The sequence below is a fragment of the Phoca vitulina genome, unplaced genomic scaffold (genome assembly GCF_004348235.1).
Source record: "Phoca vitulina isolate PV1807 unplaced genomic scaffold, GSC_HSeal_1.0 scaffold49, whole genome shotgun sequence".
Lineage (NCBI taxonomy): Eukaryota > Metazoa > Chordata > Mammalia > Carnivora > Phocidae > Phoca > Phoca vitulina.
The window spans coordinates 8,730,530-8,749,012 of NW_022589752.1; positions in this window are offsets into that span (position 1 = coordinate 8,730,530).

The window sequence follows — 18,483 nt, forward strand, 5'->3', positions numbered from 1 at the left end:
AAGACATCTCTCAAAGTCTTCTACACCCCGCCACCACTGTAATCTGGCTCTGTGCTCTCTGCTAATATAACTCTTACTTAGGTTATCAATGATCCCCTTGTCTTTAAATCCAGTGGCTGTTTTTCACTCCTCATTTTTGTTGTCTCTCAGCAGCAGTCCATAGCCATATGCTTCCTGATTTTCTGCCTACACATACTCATTTCTTCCTAGTCTCCTTGATCAGTTTGTCCCCTCTGCTGTCTTTAAATGTCCAAGTTTCTCAAGACCCAGACTTAGGCTGCCTTCCATTCTTATTTCATGCTTTCTTCCCAGGTGTTACTATCTACATCTGTGGCTTCAGTGACCATCGATGGACATATGCATCCCCAGTTTTATAAAATCTCCTCTGAGCTCCCGTTTTCAACTGCATATTTACCATTTCCATTTGGATGTCCCAGTGAATGGCACCACCATTCACCCAACTTCTCCTTTCAGGAGCCTAGAGATCATCTTTCTCTTTTAATGCTCATACCCAATCAACCACCAAATCCAATCAATTTTGACTTTTAAATATCTCTCTAATCTGTTCATTTCCCTCCATCTATACTGTTGCCACCCTCTTGTAGCTGCTTTGTAGGCTCTCACTTGGATTAGTGCAAATGGTCTCTTAACTTGCCTTTCTGCTTTTGATCCTGGTTTCTTCTATTGCATTCACCATGCTACTACCCAGAAAAATCATTTCAACATATAAATGTAATATAACTCCCTTCAATAAAACTTTGTATTGGATTTTCAGTGCATTTCAAATAAAATCTAAATTTCTCACCAAGGACTCTAATGATCTGAGCTATGCCTACATCTTCAATCTTATTTCAGAGCATTCTCACTTTGGCTCCCTTAGGGTTCTGTCCTCAATACTGGCTCTTTATTGTCTCATCTCCTTTTCTTGTTTCACATTTTTAACGTTATTCTTCCTGCTTTCCTGTGTTTGGCTTTTTCTCAATGTTCAAGTCTCAGATCAAGTGTCACTTCCTCAAAAAGTCTTCTCCAACCATGCATCTTAAGTATCCTCATCCTGTTTTATATCATAGAAGAAATTATTTATTTTCTTCTTAGCACTTACCACAATATGTTATTACACTCATTTATACATGCATATACATGCATATACATACATGCAGTTACATATTAAATATGTAACTATTTATTTATGAGTTTATTATCCATTTCTAATACCATCTCTATCCCAAATGTCCACCCCATCAGGGCAGAGACTTTGTCAGTCTTATTCACCAATATATTCCTTTTAGCTAGAACAATGCCTGGCATGTAGTAAGAAATTAATAACCATTTGTGAAAAGACTTTCACATCACTTTTCTTATGTTTTTGCCCTCTGGTGACATTGGCTTTATTTGAGGTCTTAAGAAAATGCAGTGCAACTTTCTCCCTGAGTACCTTAGCATATCCTATTTGCTTTGCCTGGAAAGCTCCCTGCCACCATATATTTAGTTACCAGCTACCTATTTTTCAGGTCTTAGTGTACATGTTATTTCCTTAGCTTTATTATCCTTGATATTCTAGACAAGATGAGGTCAGTATTATATAATCTCCTAATACCTGTGTTTTTCCTTCATAGCACTTATGGAAATTTGTAATTATATTTATTTTTTGGTCTGTTTCCTATAGAAGAGAGATCAGCGGGACACTTGTGGCTCAGTCGGTTAAGCAGCTGCCTTTGGCTCAGGTTCTGGGATCGAGTCCCACATTGGGCTCCTTGCTTAGTGGGGAGCCTGCTTCTCTCTCTGCCTGCTGCTCCCCCCTGCTTGTGCTCTCTCTCTCTCTCTCTCTGACAAATACATAAATAAAAACTTAAAAAAAAAAGAGAGAGATCAGCAAGCAATGGCACATGGGCCAAGTCTAGCCCCCAACATATGCTGTAAGTTAAGTTTATTGGAACACAGCAACACGCATTCATTTATGTATTGCTTGTATGGGTCCTAAAATATTTACATTCTGGTCCTCTACAGAAAAAGTTTGCTGACATCTGCAGCAGACTAGACTATAATCTCTTCTAAGGCAAAGATACTGTTTTACTTATGTCTTCCTAGAACACTAATAAAAATTAGAGAACCCCAGTAAAAACAAATTAAAATAAATAAATGGTAATCACTTTGCTAAGTACTTTACGTATATTATTTTATTTGTTTATTTATTTATGTATTTATTTTTTAAAGATTTTATTTGACACAGAGAGAGATCACAAGTAGGCAGACAGGCAGGCAGAGGGGAGGGAGAAGCAGGGTCCCTGCTGAGCACAGAGCCAGATTCAGGGCTCAATCCCAGGACGCTGGGATCATGACCTGAGCCGAAGGCAGATGCTTAACCGACTGAGCTACCCAGGCACCCCTGTATTATCTTATTTTAATCTTCACAACTTTATGAAATAATTGGTATTATCTACAATTTACAGATGATGAAACTAAGGCTCAGAGCCATCAGTGAGTGCCCTAAGATCATACAGCTGATATGTAGCAAACCAAAATTTGAACCTAAATTTAAAAATTTTTACTTCTATAAATTTTATTTAGAAATAATTAATTGATACTAAAACTAGTCAGTAAAAGTTTAATAAGGGACAGTATATCATTACACAAATTACTGATTAATTACAAAAGAAAAACAGTGACTTTACAGTGGAAACACCAATTGATCAAGGTTAACATCACCAATAATGGAGTGAACTGATATTATTTCCTCCCGATGTAATATAGCAAAAATGTCATAACATCTCTTATACAATGTTAATGCCAAAAACACATGATCTGAATCTAATTACTAGGAGATATCAGACAAATTGAGGGATAGTCTACAAAATTCAAAATGTCAAATAGTTCAAAAGACAAAATTCAAAAATGTCAATGTCATGAAAGACAAAGAAAAGCTAAGGAACTGTTCCAGATTAAAGGAGACTAAAGAGATATGACAACTAAATGCAACACGTGATCCCAAATTGGGTCCTAGACTAGAGAATCTTTTCTTTTTCTATAAAGGACATCATTGGGACAACTGATGAATTTATGTTAGAAATAGTGGAGGATGACATATAGCTACAGATTCATTGGTAGCTGCTCCTGAAAAGAGGTGAAGACTCTTTCCCCACTGTGTAAGTCAGAGATCTCCAGAAAAACAGAACCAATAGGACATATATGGAAATAGATCTAGATATATAGATGAGAGGAATTGGCTCATTTGATTACAGAGACCAAGAAGTCCCATGGTCTGCCATCTGCAAGCTGAAGGACTAAGAAAGCCAGTGAGTAGTGTAAGTTAGTCTAACTCTGAATCTCTGAGAATCAGGGCACTAATGGTATGAGTCCTAGTCTGAGTCTGAACACCTGAGAACCAGGAGTGCCAACATCTGAGGGCAGGAGAAGATGGCTGTCTCAGCTCAAGCAGACGGAATGAATTTATCTCTCCTTTCTATTCTACTCAGGCCCTTGAGGAACTGGAAGATGCCCACTCACACTGGTGAGGGTGATCTTCTTTATTCAGTCTACTGATTCAAATGCTAAACTCCCAGAGACATCCTCACAGACACACTCAGAACTAATGTTTTACCAGCTGTCTGGCATCCCTTATCCCAGTCAAGTGGACACATAAAATTAACTATCATGCCTACCTCTTGAATCTAGGACTGGTCTAATGACTTACTTTGTCCAATAAAATGTAGAAGCAGTATTACAGATTTTTGAACTGCAGCCTCCAAAGGTCTTGTGCTTCTGCTCTTAACTTTTTTATAATTCTGCCCTGAGACTACTATTTAATAAGCTCAGTCTGGACTACTGGAGGATAAGGCCATAAACTGAGGAACGCTGGTTGATAGCCAGCACAAGTGCCCGGTGTGTCAGTGAGACTTGGAGAGATTACGGTAGCCACACGAGTGATTCCAGGAAAGATCAGGAGAAGAACCACCCAGCTGACAAACTGCAATCCACAGAAATTATGAACAATACATTTTAGGTTTTAGGTTACTGATTTTGGGGGTGGTTTGTAATGCAACAAAGGCTACCTGAAACAGATATGTCTGAGACCAATGGCTGCTTGGCTAAGGGCTCATGAGGTGGATTTGTTAATTAGAGTCATCAATGTACAGTCTGGATCTCAGCTCACAGATGTGAACATTTAAACTTGTCAATAAACCCAGAATTGATCAGACTCCATGAATACCCTGATAACTAAACTCAGAAGAAACTGTTTATAAGCCAGGACATGTATCTATCAGAAAAATTTATAGTGGAAATTATATATTTTTTCATGTCCTCTGTTTAGGTGACTGGGAAGCATTTAACAATCAGTTTACTTAGGGGAGAATGGAATTAGAGCACCAGGAAGTATATCACTTATCTAAACTATGAAAGTCTTGATCCAAACTATAATGAGTAAAGTAAACCAACCTTATCCTTCAGGAGTTATAACTATGGCACAATCAGAGTATATGTGTCCACCATAGTCAATTTCTCTGGATTCACAATGGTAATTATGTAATCAGTGCCAAAACCTTGCTCTTTTGCTATCATTTTATTATCTCCTCTAACATTTGCTTTTACTGAAAAATTTCTTTAGACAGTGTAAAATTGATATTTTATCAGTGTTGGGTACAATTACATTCTAGTCCTTTCTCAATGATAATACATCCCAATCGCCTTAATGCATCATATGTGTTTACAGGTATTCTTATTTCCTAGGTATTTCTCATTTGTCTTTTGACTTTGTTAATAAATTCTTGACTTATACCCTGTGTCATTTTTTTTAGTAATCAAGTTTATAATATAAAAAGATGTCTTCTGGGTTCTGTATCATACTTGGAAGGCCAAGGTCCTCAGAGATATACCTCTGACTGTTGGAGAAAAAAAACAAAAATAACTTTCATCCCAGGATCAGCACTTCAGGAGTAGGCTAGTTGACCTGGTAACGGAACACATGACAATTATATCTCAGTAAAGCTGGAATATAGATAGACACATAGATGGATAGATAGACAGATAGATGAACAGATAGATAAGAAGAGCTCCTGAAGACAATAAACAGCAAGAAATTGAACTTGAAGAAAAATCTTCCTCATTCCTGATCTAGGAAACAATTTTTTGGTTCCTAATAGTGGCTTGTCTCATAAGTTTTTGTTTTGTTGTATTTTCATAAAGTTAGGGAGTTGCTACTCTGTTCTGTGTGATCAGGTTTCAGATACATACCTGGTATACTTACAAGAGAGATTATTGTCAGAAGGGCTTATTTTTACACATAAAGCAAAAGAAAGCAACATAGGAATTTTCTTATTTTACTTACTGCCACTTATTTTAATTTATTGTTTATTTGTGTTTAAACAGGAAAGAAGGACTTTTTTTGAAAAGTAAATTATTTCTATTTCAGAGACAATTTAGATAACTCTATGCATTCTGGGTAACAGCCTCGAATTTTTGTCCTGTTATAAATATACACAAATCAACTTAAGTTTATATTCCCTGGCTGTGACCCAAATCTATTATCTTTTAACCTAATGATCCATTATCTCTTGTCGTAGCAAAGTAAAATTTGTCTGACCTGACAGAAAAGCATATGTAAATATACAATTGTGTAAAAAAGAATAAGGCAGCATTTAGGATATATTTGCTCATATTGCCATAAATTTGTAGAAAGTAATATTCTAGTGATACTTCCTTTATTGTCACATTTATAAATATGTGACCAAATATGTAGAAAAGTAAAGCTATGTGCTCCTTTTTAAATTGTTATTATAAGATCTTATTCATTCTTAACTGTATTTATGCCATTAAAATTGGTCTCCATAGGTCTGCTTTTAGCTTATAACGCTAACTATTGAAAATCCAGAGCTTGGCTTTATCAATGCAAGCCTTTCTAATTAACAAAAGATAGCTCAGAAAGAGATAAATGATATGCTTCTATTCCCATAGCACAGAGGAAGAGATATCTTTCTGTGACATAAAATTTGTTCAAAATATTTGCATTTAAATGTTAAATGGTGGATATCCACAAAAATACTGATTTTTTTCTGTGCAAAATGGAGATGCTGTAACTTCATAACTATTTTCAGCATGTTCTATTTCTTGTTATTATAAAGCTGCCCCTAATTTGTTTTCTATTTACCGAAACTTTTTTTATTGAAGTATAGTAGTTGACATACAATATTACATTAGTTTCAGGTGTACAGCGTAGTGACTCAAGTTTATACATTATGCTGTGCTCACCACAAGTGTAGCTGCCATCTGTCCCCATACAATGCTGTTATAATACCACTGACTATATTCCCTATGCTGTACCTGTATCTTTAATCCCTGTGGCTTATTCATTTCATAACTGGAAGCCTCCTACTCTCCTTCAACCCTTTTGCTTATTCCACCACCCCACTTCCTTTGGAAACCATCAGCTTGTTTTCTGTATTTATGGATCTATTTCTGCTTTTTGTTTATTTGTTTGATTTGTTTTTTAGATTCCATATAAAGTAGAATCACATGAGTGAAATCATATGGTGTTTGTCTTTCTCTGTTTGCCTTATTTCATTGAGCATAATACTCTCTAGCTCCATCCATGTTGTCACAAATGGCAAGATCTCATCCTTTTTATGGCTGAGTAATATTCCATTGTGTGTGTGTGTGTGTATCACATCTTCTTTATCCATTCATCTATGGATGGACATTTGGATTGCTTCCATATCTTGGCTATTGTAAATAATGGTGCAATAAACATGAGGGTGCATATATCTTTTCAAATTAGTAGTTTCATTTTTAACACGTAATGCCCATTAGTGATATTACTGGATCATGTAGTATTTCTATTTTTGATGTTTTGAGGAATCTCCATACTGTTTTCCACAGTTACTACACCAATTTACATTCCCACCAACAGTATACAAGATTTCCTTTTCCTCCATATCCTCACCAACACTTGTTGTTTCTTGTGTTTTCGATTTTAGTCATTCTGACAGGTGGTAAGGTGATATCTCCGGGTGGTTTTGATTTGCATTTTCCTGATGATGAGTGATGTTGAACAGCTTTTCAAGCATCTGTTGGCTATCTGTATGTCTTCTTTGGAGAAATGTCTATTCAGGTCCTCTGCCCACTTTTAATCAGATTATTTGTGGGTTTTTTGGTGTTAAATTGTATAAGTTTGGTCCCAGAGTTTGGCCAATGGTTGGTACCATGACTCCGGATACTTCCAGAAATAAGCAAATGTGCTGTGTGAGCTTCTTCCTTGATCCTCTTCTTTTTCATGCATGATGGGGGAAGAAAGCCCGTGATTTTGCTAGATTTCTTATTTTAACAAAGTGTGAGTCCTATATAGTTAAAATGAACAACTAGCAATACTTTGGATATTAACCCCTTATCAGATACATCATTTGCAAATATCTTCCTTGGAAGTATAATTTTTTTTAGGATTTATTTGTTTATTTTAGAGAGAGAGGGAGAGGGAGTGAGAGAGAGCTTGCAAGAGTGGGAGGGGCGGGGGGGGGGGTAGATTTCCAAGCAGACAATGGGCTCAGCATGGAGCCAGTTGTGGGGCTCGAGCTCATGACCCTGAGATCACAACCTGAGCCAAAACCAAGAGCTGGATGCTTAACTGACTGCACCACCCAGGCACCCTGGAAGTATAATTTTTTAAAAAAAGAGTCTTGTAAAACTATTAAAACTTAGACATTTTGTTGCTTAAAATGTCCTTAAAAATAACCTTTAGAGAAATTCTTGTGCTTTGAGAGTCCCAAGAACATACTAGTTTGAAGATTTGTTAGGAAGACTCATTTAACTAAACAGGTTATAATCATGGCTTAAGTTTATACAGCATAAGATACAAAATAGGATCAGCAGAAAAAAAGATATGCCTAAGTGAAGACCAGAGAGATTAGGCACAGACTTCCAGGTCTTCCCCATGTGTCAGTCACACTGTAGTGCTTTCGGTCTAGTAGCAAATTATAGGAATGTGTATAAGATACCTCTGCCCAGGTAAGCCCACTTAGGTCTCAGGGCCCAGAATTCTTACAGGAATCTGCTCATGTAGGCACATTCCTCCTACGTGACCACTCATGGTGCAGACCTCAAACCAGGAGGCAGATGCACATGATAAATCTTGACGTGCATGTTAAACAAGACTGAAAGTCAGATATATCTTGTCTTAATGCATTCAGAGGATAAGTGACTATGCTAACTCCAAGGGCTTAGCTCCCTTCTTCCTTGAAGTTTATGATTCTGACTTGTTGCTTTACTTGATAATTTGTTGCCCTGTTAGTAATGTTGCAATTGACATCTCTGTGTGTATAAATAGTAAAATTCTTATAAGATTGCTCTGCAAATCAGAAGATCATTTGTTCCTCTTTTCTTTCATGCATGATGGGGGATAAAGCCTATGACTTAGCTAGATTTTTTATTTTAACAAACGATGAGTCTATCCAGCTAGTTAAAATTAACAACTAGCAAGAGATTCTAGCAGCATATAATTTTAAAATATTTTATTATGGAAGTAATATATGCTTGTAAACTCTTCATAATACACAGTGCAGTATAATAATAGCATGTTTTTGTTAGTCTAGAAATAATGAATTGAAGGTTCCAATAATTGCCATAGAACTTACCTATTTAAAGTATACAATTCAGGGGGTGCCTGGGTGGCTCAGGCATTGAGTGTCTGCCTTCAGCTCAAGTCTTGATCCCAGGGTCCTGGGATCGAGCCCCGCATCGGGCTCACTGTTCGGCGGGAAGCCTGTTTCTCCCTCTCCCACTCCCCCCCACCCTCCCTGCTTGTGTTCCCTCTCTCTTATTTATAAATAAATAAAATCTTAAAAAAAATAAAGTAGACAATTCAGTGGTTTTGGTGTATTCATAAAATTGTGCAACCATCACTAAAAGTTTAGAACATTTTCATCACCCCATCACTCCCATTTCTACTCAAATCATAAACTCTAGGCAACCACCAATCTGCTTTCTGTCTACATGGGTTTACGTATTTCAGACATTTCATATAATTCATATATGAGCAAAGCAGTCCTTTGTTACTAGCTTCTTTCACTTAGCATGTTTCAAGGTTCATCCATGTCATAACATGCATCAGTACTTTATTTCCTTTTATTGCTGAATAATATTCCATTGTATAATTATATCACATTTAATTTATCCATTTATCAGTTGATAGATATTTGTTTCTACTTTTTGGCTATGATGAATAGCGCTGCTCTGAACATTCATGTACAGGTTTCTGTTTGAACATATTTTCATTTCTCTTGGGTATATAGCTATGAGTGATTTGCTGGGTCAGATGATAGCTCCATGTTTAACATTTTGAGGAACTTCTAAACTCTTCCTTCCAGCACTGTATGAGGGTTCCTACTTTTTCACATCCTCCCCAACACTTGTTATTATTTGTCTTTTCATGATTGTTATACAAGGTGGATTTTTTTTCTTTCATACTTCCAGATATAATCTCTAGTGAAAAATCAATAATTACCATCTTGAGGCTCTCCTAAATTCTGAGAAAGGATAGTGCTCTGACAGAATAGTTTCTTTTTTATTTTTATTTTTATTTTTATTATTTTTTAAAGATTTTATTTATTTATTTGACACAGAGAAAGAGGGAGAGAGCACGCACAAGCAGGAGCGGCAGGCAGGGGAGAAGCAGGCTCAATCCCAGGACCCCGGGTCATGACCTGAGTGGAAGACAGACGCTTAACCATCTGAGCCACCCAGGTGCCCCTGACAGAATAGTTTCTTATCACTCAACTCTTCTGTTCAGTTTTTAGTTGGGAATATTGCATTATATAATTGTTAAAGTCAAATGATTTCTAAATTTATGTACCAGCAGGAAGTGGCGAATTTACCATTACTGGACATATTTAAACAACAATGGAATGATTAGTTAGCAGAGACATTTCAAAGGCAATATATACATGGGTTGGAATAGATGGTGTTTTGGGGGCTCCAAGATCACCCCAGCTTTGGTGATTTTTACAAGACTCAATAGCCAGTTAAAATCACAGCTAAAGTTTAGCACAACATAGGCTACAGAGCAAAAGCAATAGAAAAATGTCATGCATCAGGTGGTGTTTAGAGAGGTCTAACACATATTATAAGTCCTTCCTAATCTGAAGCCACACAGGATATGTTTTATCTCTAGAAGCAAACTACAGGGACATGGGTGGAATGTCTTTGCGCAGAGAAGCTCATTCAGGACTCAGCGTCTGAGGCTTTTATGGAGGACTGCTCACATGGGCATATCCTGCTGTGCTACTAGTGGTAGCAACCAAAACTCAGGCCTTCAACCATGAAACCAGGTGTCCATCATCAATCTGGGTTTTGTGCAAAGCAAGTTGATAAACTGGTATGGCACTGTGTATTGCTCTGGATGACACAATATAATCACCAGTTAGTTATGTAAAGAACACTCCGAGGACCACATTGCTGTGGGCTGGCCAAGGGTCAGCCATAGTTCAAGGCTGCCTTGGAGATGTGAGGACTGAGTGACTAGACCTGACGTGTCGGCTTACCTCATGGATGGTCTCTTAAAGAGAGTTTTTATCATTCTGGAATCTTTATTAATAAGATTCACACACTAAAATTCAATATGCCCAAAGAATGGAGAACAAATTTATTGAGGAGAAAACAGATTGCAAAGAAAATAATAAGGAAGTGACTGGAATCAATCACATAAATATTAAAGGGTACAAATCAGTTTTAACCTATTTGCTTAGGAAAAAGAGTGGTAAGTAGAACTTGGATATTAATATTGTGGTATTTTTTTTTTTTTTTAAAGATTTTTATTTATTTATTTGAGACAGAGAGAATGAGAGAGAGAGAGCACATGAGAGGGGGGAGGGTCAGAGGGAGAAGCAGGCTCCCTGCCGAGCAGGGAGCCCGATGCGGGACTCGATCCAGGGACTCCAGGATCATGACCTGAGCCGAAGGCAGTCGCTTAACCAACTGAGCCACCCAGGCGCCCTGTGGTATTTATTTTTTATTAAAAAAAATTTTTTTTTTTTTAAAGATTTTATTTATTTGACAGAGAGAGACACAGCAGGAGAGAGGGAACACAAGCAGGGGGAGTGGGAGAGGGAGAAGCAGGCTTCCCGCTGAGCAGGGAGCCCGACGGGGGACTCGATCCCAGGACCCTGGGATCATGACCTGAGCCGAAGGCAGACGCTTAACGACTGAGCCACCCAGGCACCCCTATTTTAAAAAAATTTTTATTTTTAAGATTTTATTTATTTATTTGACAGAGAAAGACAGAGGGAACACAAGCAGGGGGAGTGGGAGAGGGAGAAGCAGGCTCCCCGCTGAGTGGGGAGCGTGACACGGGGCTTGACGTGGGCTGAATCCCAGGACCTTGGGATCATGACCTGAGCCAAAGGCAGACGCTTAACGACTGAGCCACCCAGGCGCCCCTTAAAAGTTTTTATTTTCATTCCAGTTAGTTAACATACAGTGTTATATTAGTTTCAGGTGTACATATGGTATTTATTTTTAATTTGGGAGGACATATTAAGTCTATTCTATCTTCTACAGTAAGAAGTCTAACTTCTTCTATCTTGGTGATAGAATGACCCAGTAGGAGCCCAGCCCATAGGCATGCAGGAATAAGAGAAAAGAGCATGTAATCAGTGTCAGAAGGGGGAAACAGAAATTATATGTATCAGAAGATTAAGTGTGGACCAGATAGCAAGGTCACACTGGCCCTTTTAGGAAAGGGAAGTTTAAACAGCTAAGAGTGGAACTGCGGTATAGACGAGGAAGTGAAGATGCTTAGGAGAGGAAAAGAGCAGAAGTAGAAAGGGAAATGGGCCCACAAGTTTTGCTTTTAATTTCTCTTCCTTTTTCTGCCTTCTTCTTTTCTCTCAACAAAGATTTACAGAGGACATATCAAATAGGCACTAAGAGCACTTGAAATGTGTCCTGAACAAGGGATTTCCGAATCAGCCTGAGTCACGTGTTTCTAGATGTTTTCCTAATGTGCATTAAACCCCTGTTTGTTGAATTTGCACGAAGAGCTCTTAAAGGAAAGGCCATTTACGGGGAAAGCGTGGATAGACAATAGGTTGATTTATAGCTTTGGGGAAGCCTGAATGTTTGGATTTTGACTCTTTGTTAACATAAGGGTGGTGGAATTTATGATGTGCTGTTTAAAATCTGAATCTCCCCTGGCAAACCCCAAGGTCACTTTCTTTACTGATGGTTTTCAACCAGCCTAACCAGTTAGATCACCTGACTTGATTATGTGACCCGAAGGAAAAAAACCCTGTTGGAAACTTCTGCTTTAGCCTCTCCTGAAGCCAAGATTCCTTGTACATATCTTGATGGTTTAAACTGGGGAGAAAGCCTATCCCACCATGAGTTTAAGGACCCAGGGGAGCTTGTGTTTATTGTTTTGAACTACTAAATTTTTGAGGTAATTTCTATGTAATAATAGATAAATAGCTAATTGATCAAGGCATGAGTTGGTCTTTTGGATATCTGGATGAAATAAAGCTGAATGTGATGAATAGTCCCTTTATTTCATGCTTCAGAGAACATTTTTTTTACAGCTTCCCACCTCCACATTCCACACAGTATACACATTTTGGGATGGGTCAGAGGTATGCCTTATTTTGTAAGTTGGGAGAAGGGTGATTAGAATACTAGCAGACCCCAGACACGTTCCCAGGCAGGTCGGTTCCATGAGAGAAAAATAGAAGCTGAGAGACAGAAATCGGTTCTTTTAAAGCTTTTCATGCTCATGCACATCTTGGAATTCTTTAAGTTCCCGCAAGGGAACATACCCCAATTTGAAGACCACTGGAGAGGAGGTGCTGTGCTGTGTTGGGAAATACTCTGAACCAGGAAACAGTGAATGTGATGAAATAAACACTTTTGAGAAGAATTCCAATGGGTCCCTGTTGCTGACACTCAAGCTATAGTCAACCTAGAAAGGCATCATAAACCAGGGTCTGGGCTCAGTTGGGTCTTCATAGAAGACATCTATGTATGAGCTCCATCTCCTTGCCCTTGATGCTCCTTTTCTCTGAGAGATGGAAGATGCATGTCAGCTTGCTTGGTTGTTTCTGACAACTTTTTTTTTTTCTGGAATTCCTTTGTTTTATTATGCTTGTTAATGTGGATCTTCTAATTGTTTCTTTCTTCCTCATACGCATTTACCTAACATAGGACCTCTTGCCCTTCATGATATATGTTTTGAATGGCAACTCTGGATATAGTTAGCCAACTTAAGACATTTCAAGATGTGAGTCTATAAGGGCTATTTAATGTTTTACTATCACTGCCCATGCATAATCACATTTTAACATCGTTCTTTCAGTTTTATTGAGATATAATTGACATATAGCGCCACAATAAGTTAATATCATTTCATAGATACACAAAAAAAGAAAAAGGAAAAAAAATTGTTTGTGATGAGAACTCTTAGGATCTATTTTCTTACAACCTCTAAATATACTATACCATTAAAAAAAATCTTATCAATCCAATTGAGAGCTGACTCTTAATAAAGGACATAGTAGAACTCTTTCTCTGGGGATGCCTGGGTGGCTCAGTCGGTTAAGTGTCTGACTTTGGCTCAGGTCATGATCCCAGGGTCCTCGGATCAAGTCCCACATTGGGCTCCTTACTTAGCGGGAAGCCTGCTTCTCCCTCTGCCTCCTGCTTTCCCTGCTTGTGCTCTCTCTCTCTCTCTAATAAATAAAAAAAAAAAAAAAGAAAGAAAAGAGAGAAAGAAAAAAAAAGAACTCCTTCTCTGTTATCTTTACAGTTCCTGAGGTTTTGGTAAACTCTCATGGCTTCAGTTGCCATCTATGCATCTATAACAAAGATGCTGAAAGTGATTCTTCCTTTTGAATCAGAATCAGGGACTAGTGTTGAAAGCTGAGGCAAAGAACCAAGAAAGACATTTTAAAGACAGTCACCCATTTCGGGGCTAGATTCCACCCCTGGGGTTACCAACAGACAGCAGGATGAGCTTTATTCATATCAGCTTTCACCCTACCCCAACTCCAATCTACAGAAGAGGGCTGGGGAGTGGTAGGGAAAAGGATATGGAGTCAGAGTTGCCCATAGCCACGTGGTCCTTGCTTCCTTCACAAAACTAAGCGAGAGAGAAGACTCCAATAGAAACACTGAGAGAGCTTGGGATGCCTGCAACAAGGAGACTGACATTTCTTCTCCAGATGAACCTTAGAGTTGTTAGCATGACAGTGAGAGGCAGCCTTGGAGTGGTCACAACTCTCACTGTTTGGCATGGCAGGGACATGTGTTCTTGGACCTTTAGCTGGCCCCAAAACATTGTTGGTCAGGTGAGGGGATCCTAGCCGTAAAAAGCTGGAGGAAATGGGTGGGGTAGGTTGAGGAGGAATTGATCAAATGAAAGCCAGATCTCACGTCAGTATGGTGGAGGAAATAATGGAACTGACTCTTACTGACCCAACCCCCCACCAGCCACTACTTTCGGTTTCTCAAGCCAAAATTCTAGCAAGAAATGGAGGGTAGGGAAGTTTTAAATTAGACATGTGACCACATTTTTTAACTGGACTGGACTAAGTCTTCATAACTGAAAGTGACGAATCCAAATGGAGATCATGGACTCTGTCCATAACATGTTGTTACAGGACATGAAAAGGGAATTCACGAAATATTAGGTATTTATTTTTTGTATTTTAGCCAAGTCACACATTATGTTTTTATAATTGAGATTTTCACATAATTTGTATTCTACTGACAGTAGTGAGATAAAAAATTAACATAAAATGTAATTTTCACATAATATATGCAGTTGTTTGGGCCAAAAGTGTAAATTAAGGTAAACATAAAAATAAAGCTATCAAAATTAAAAAAAAAAAAAGAATTCAGCAGAACATGACTGAAAGCACTGATTTGAGCGGAAATTTTTTTCATATTTGCACCTCATTGAGATTCATATAAGCTGGTTACTGGCTGATGACTCTAAAATTAACATCTCTAGCTCCCTTTCCATATTCTCAGTGGCATCCTGGGCATCTCCACTAGGCATCACCACACCAGATTCTGTACAAAGACCATATATGGTAGTTTATTAGTAGGGGTTCAGGAGCCAGACTGACGGGGTTCATTCCTGGCTCTACACTTTGCTAGCTCTGTAATCCTTGGCAAGTTATTTAATCTCTCTGTGCTTTAATTTCTTCATTTGTGAAGTGTGGATAATAATATATTCCTTGTAGGATTGTTATAAGGACTAAATTATTTATATTGGCTGGCACTTGATAGAACAAAACAAATAGTAGAACAAGGATTTCAACCCAGTTTTATTCAATTCCAGAATTCATGCTGTCAATCACTGAGATATATTCATAATTACATATAGAAATGACAATATTTTGACATATAGGACAGTAAAATATATTATTAAAATTAATTTCAATTAATTTCAGCTGTTTCATCTTGTTTTTTAACATAGTTACTAGAAAATTGAAAATTGCTTGTGTGTGGCTCACATTCTATTTCTGCCGGATGGTGCTGCTCAGAACCTTATCATTATCTGAAATTTTCTTGCCTTCAGAATCTCAAACATCTCACTCACCAAATACAATCTCTTTCCTTGCATTTTGCCTAAAATGGTCTCAATTAGCTCCTCAACTTATGCACAGAGACACCCAGTCCATCAGTTGACTTAATAAACTCCTATTCATCCTTGAGGGGCAAATCAGTTATCACTTCCTTCTTCTTTGACTTCTTTGATTAGGTCACAGGCCCTGTTATCGCATTCCTTAAATATCATACATTCAGTCCTTTCTGTCTTATTCCTTTTTATAGTTGCAATTTTCTGTTTATTTGTGCAATTATTTGATTACTGTCTGAGTCCTCCACTAGAATGTAAAATCCCTAAGGGGGCAAACTGTATCTGTTTTGACTCAACAGCAGTTCCCCAGTGTCTACCACAGCACTGAGACCATAGTAAGCATTCAAAAAGATAAATATTCAGTGAATAAATATTCTCACTCACTCATTTCCCAACTCACAGGGCCTAAGACTCTGCTGACACTAATATTGTATATTTTGTCCCTATTCATCCGTCCTCTCCTAACTATTCTGACCCCTGTCCAGATTAGACGCCCTGAGTAATTACTGCAGTGGTTTCTTGGAAGTATCAAATTCCTCATCCCTCTGTCCTCTTACTGCATCTCACTGGTTGTAACTCTGGGTAAACCCGATGCTCTGCTTTCTATTTTTTTTACACCTGGGTAGCCTTTTTCTAAGCCCTGGTGGAGAAAAAGAAACCAGGTATATTGGTACCATTCTAAATTCATAAACTCTAGGGGTGCCTGGGTGGCTCAGTTGGTTGGGCAACTGCCTTCGGCTCAGGTCATGATCCTGGAGTCCTAGGATCGAGTCCCATATCGGGCTCCCTCCTCAGCGGGGAGTCTGCTTCTCCCTCTGACCCTCCCCCCTCTCATGCTCTCTCTCTCTCATTCTCTCTCTCTCAAATAAATAAATAAAATCTTTAAAAATAAATAAATATATTCATCAACTCTAAACTTGACTCTTTGGCAAACCCAAATGGCCTTCATACTTCTTGGCAATTCTACTTTATGTTGGTGTAGAATTTCTGTCCCATTGGTTTTTTTTTTTTTTTTTTAAAGATTTTATTTATTTATTTGACAGAGAGAGACATAGCGAGAGAGGGAACACAAGCAGGTGGAGTGGGAGAGGGAGAAGCAGGCTTCCCGCGGAGCAGGGAGCCCGATGCGGGGCTTGATCCCAGGACCCTGGGATCATGACCTGAGCCGAAGGCAGACGCTTAACGCCTGAGCCACCCAGGCGCCCTGTCCCATTGGTTTTTAAAAAAATTTTTTAATTGCGAAATATCATTCATACAAAACTTTAAATATAACATATATATAAAGTTTAATAATAAAAAGCACCCATATATCCACCATTCTGTTTAAGAAATAGAATATTACGAGTATCTTTAAGAAAGCATGACCATACAATTTTTTTTCTTTAAATGGGGACACTTTTAAGAGTGAAAGGGTGTGCTAGATGAGCAGAATACAATGGCAGGAGGTGTAAACCAGGACTTTCCCAGGTAAATCAGGACAGGTGGTCGCCCTATTTAAAGGCCTCCTGTGTGCCTCACTCAGATTGTATATTCCTCTACTCTCAATTTCATGTTATCTTATTTTTTGTTTTGTTATAGTATATATGTATTCCTAAACAATGTTGTTTCTTTTTTCTTTCTTTTTTTTTTTAAGTAGGCTCCACGCTGGGCAGGGCTTGAACTCACAACCCTGAGATCAAGACCTGAGCTGAGATCAAGTCAGATGCTTAACTGACTAAGCCACCCAGGCGCCCCAATGTTGTTTCATTTTACCTGTTTTTAAGCATAATATAAGTTGAATCATACCACATAAATTATTCTGATATTTGTTTATCTTATGCAACAGTGTTTTTGAGATTTATCCATGTGATGTGAGTATCTGTAGTTCATTCAGATTTTTCTGTTTTATTCCATGGATGAATATACCAAAACTTACAAATTCTGTGGTTGATTGACATAAGACAGTTTTTAGTTGAGGCTATTACAGTGTTGTTAAGTATATTCTTGGATTGTGTCCTAATGGTCCTGTGCAAAACTTTGGGTTATGACCTAGGGCTTTAGGTTATGTGCGTGTTCAACTTTACTCTACAGAGCAAAACTACTTTAGAAAGTGGTTATACCAATTCCCACCAGCATTGTGTGAAAGTTCTTATTATTCCACATCCTCACCAACACTTGGTATCATCAGATTAAAACAGTTTTGCAAATCCAGTGTCTAAGAAATACTATCTCATTATTATTATTATTTTTTAAGATTTTATTTACTTGAGAGAGAGAGCATGAGACGGGGGAGGATCAGAGGGAGAGCGAGAAGCAGACTCTCTGCTGAGCAGAGAGCCTGACATGGGGCTCCATCCCGGGACTCCTCCAGGATCATCACCTGAGCTGAAGGCAGACTCTTATACGACTGAACCACTCGGGTGCCCCTATCTCATTAAGTTTTTAATTTGCATTCCTTCATTCCTAATCAGGTTGAATATTTTTTTCATATGTTTATGGTTCTTATTCTATGAAATGCTTTTTGCCCATTTTTCTATGCATTTGTTTTTCTTTTTTATTTGTAGAAATTCTTTATGTATTCTGGATATTAATCCTTCCAGTTGTATGATTTGCAGGTATTTTCCTTTTGCTTATCTTTCACTTACTTTATAATGTCTTTTGATAAATAGATGTTCTCAATTTTCATGTGATTCAATTTATTAATCTTTTCTTTTGTTGAGTGTTTTTTATGTTATTTAAGAAACACTTGCCTGCTTTAAAGTCTTAAAATATTTTCTTATTTTGTCTTCCAAAAGTTTTATAATTTTGTCTTTCATATTTAAGACTATAATTTGCCTAGAACTTTTTAGTCTCTGTACCGTTTACTTGGGAGCCATGCTTTCTTCGCTGAT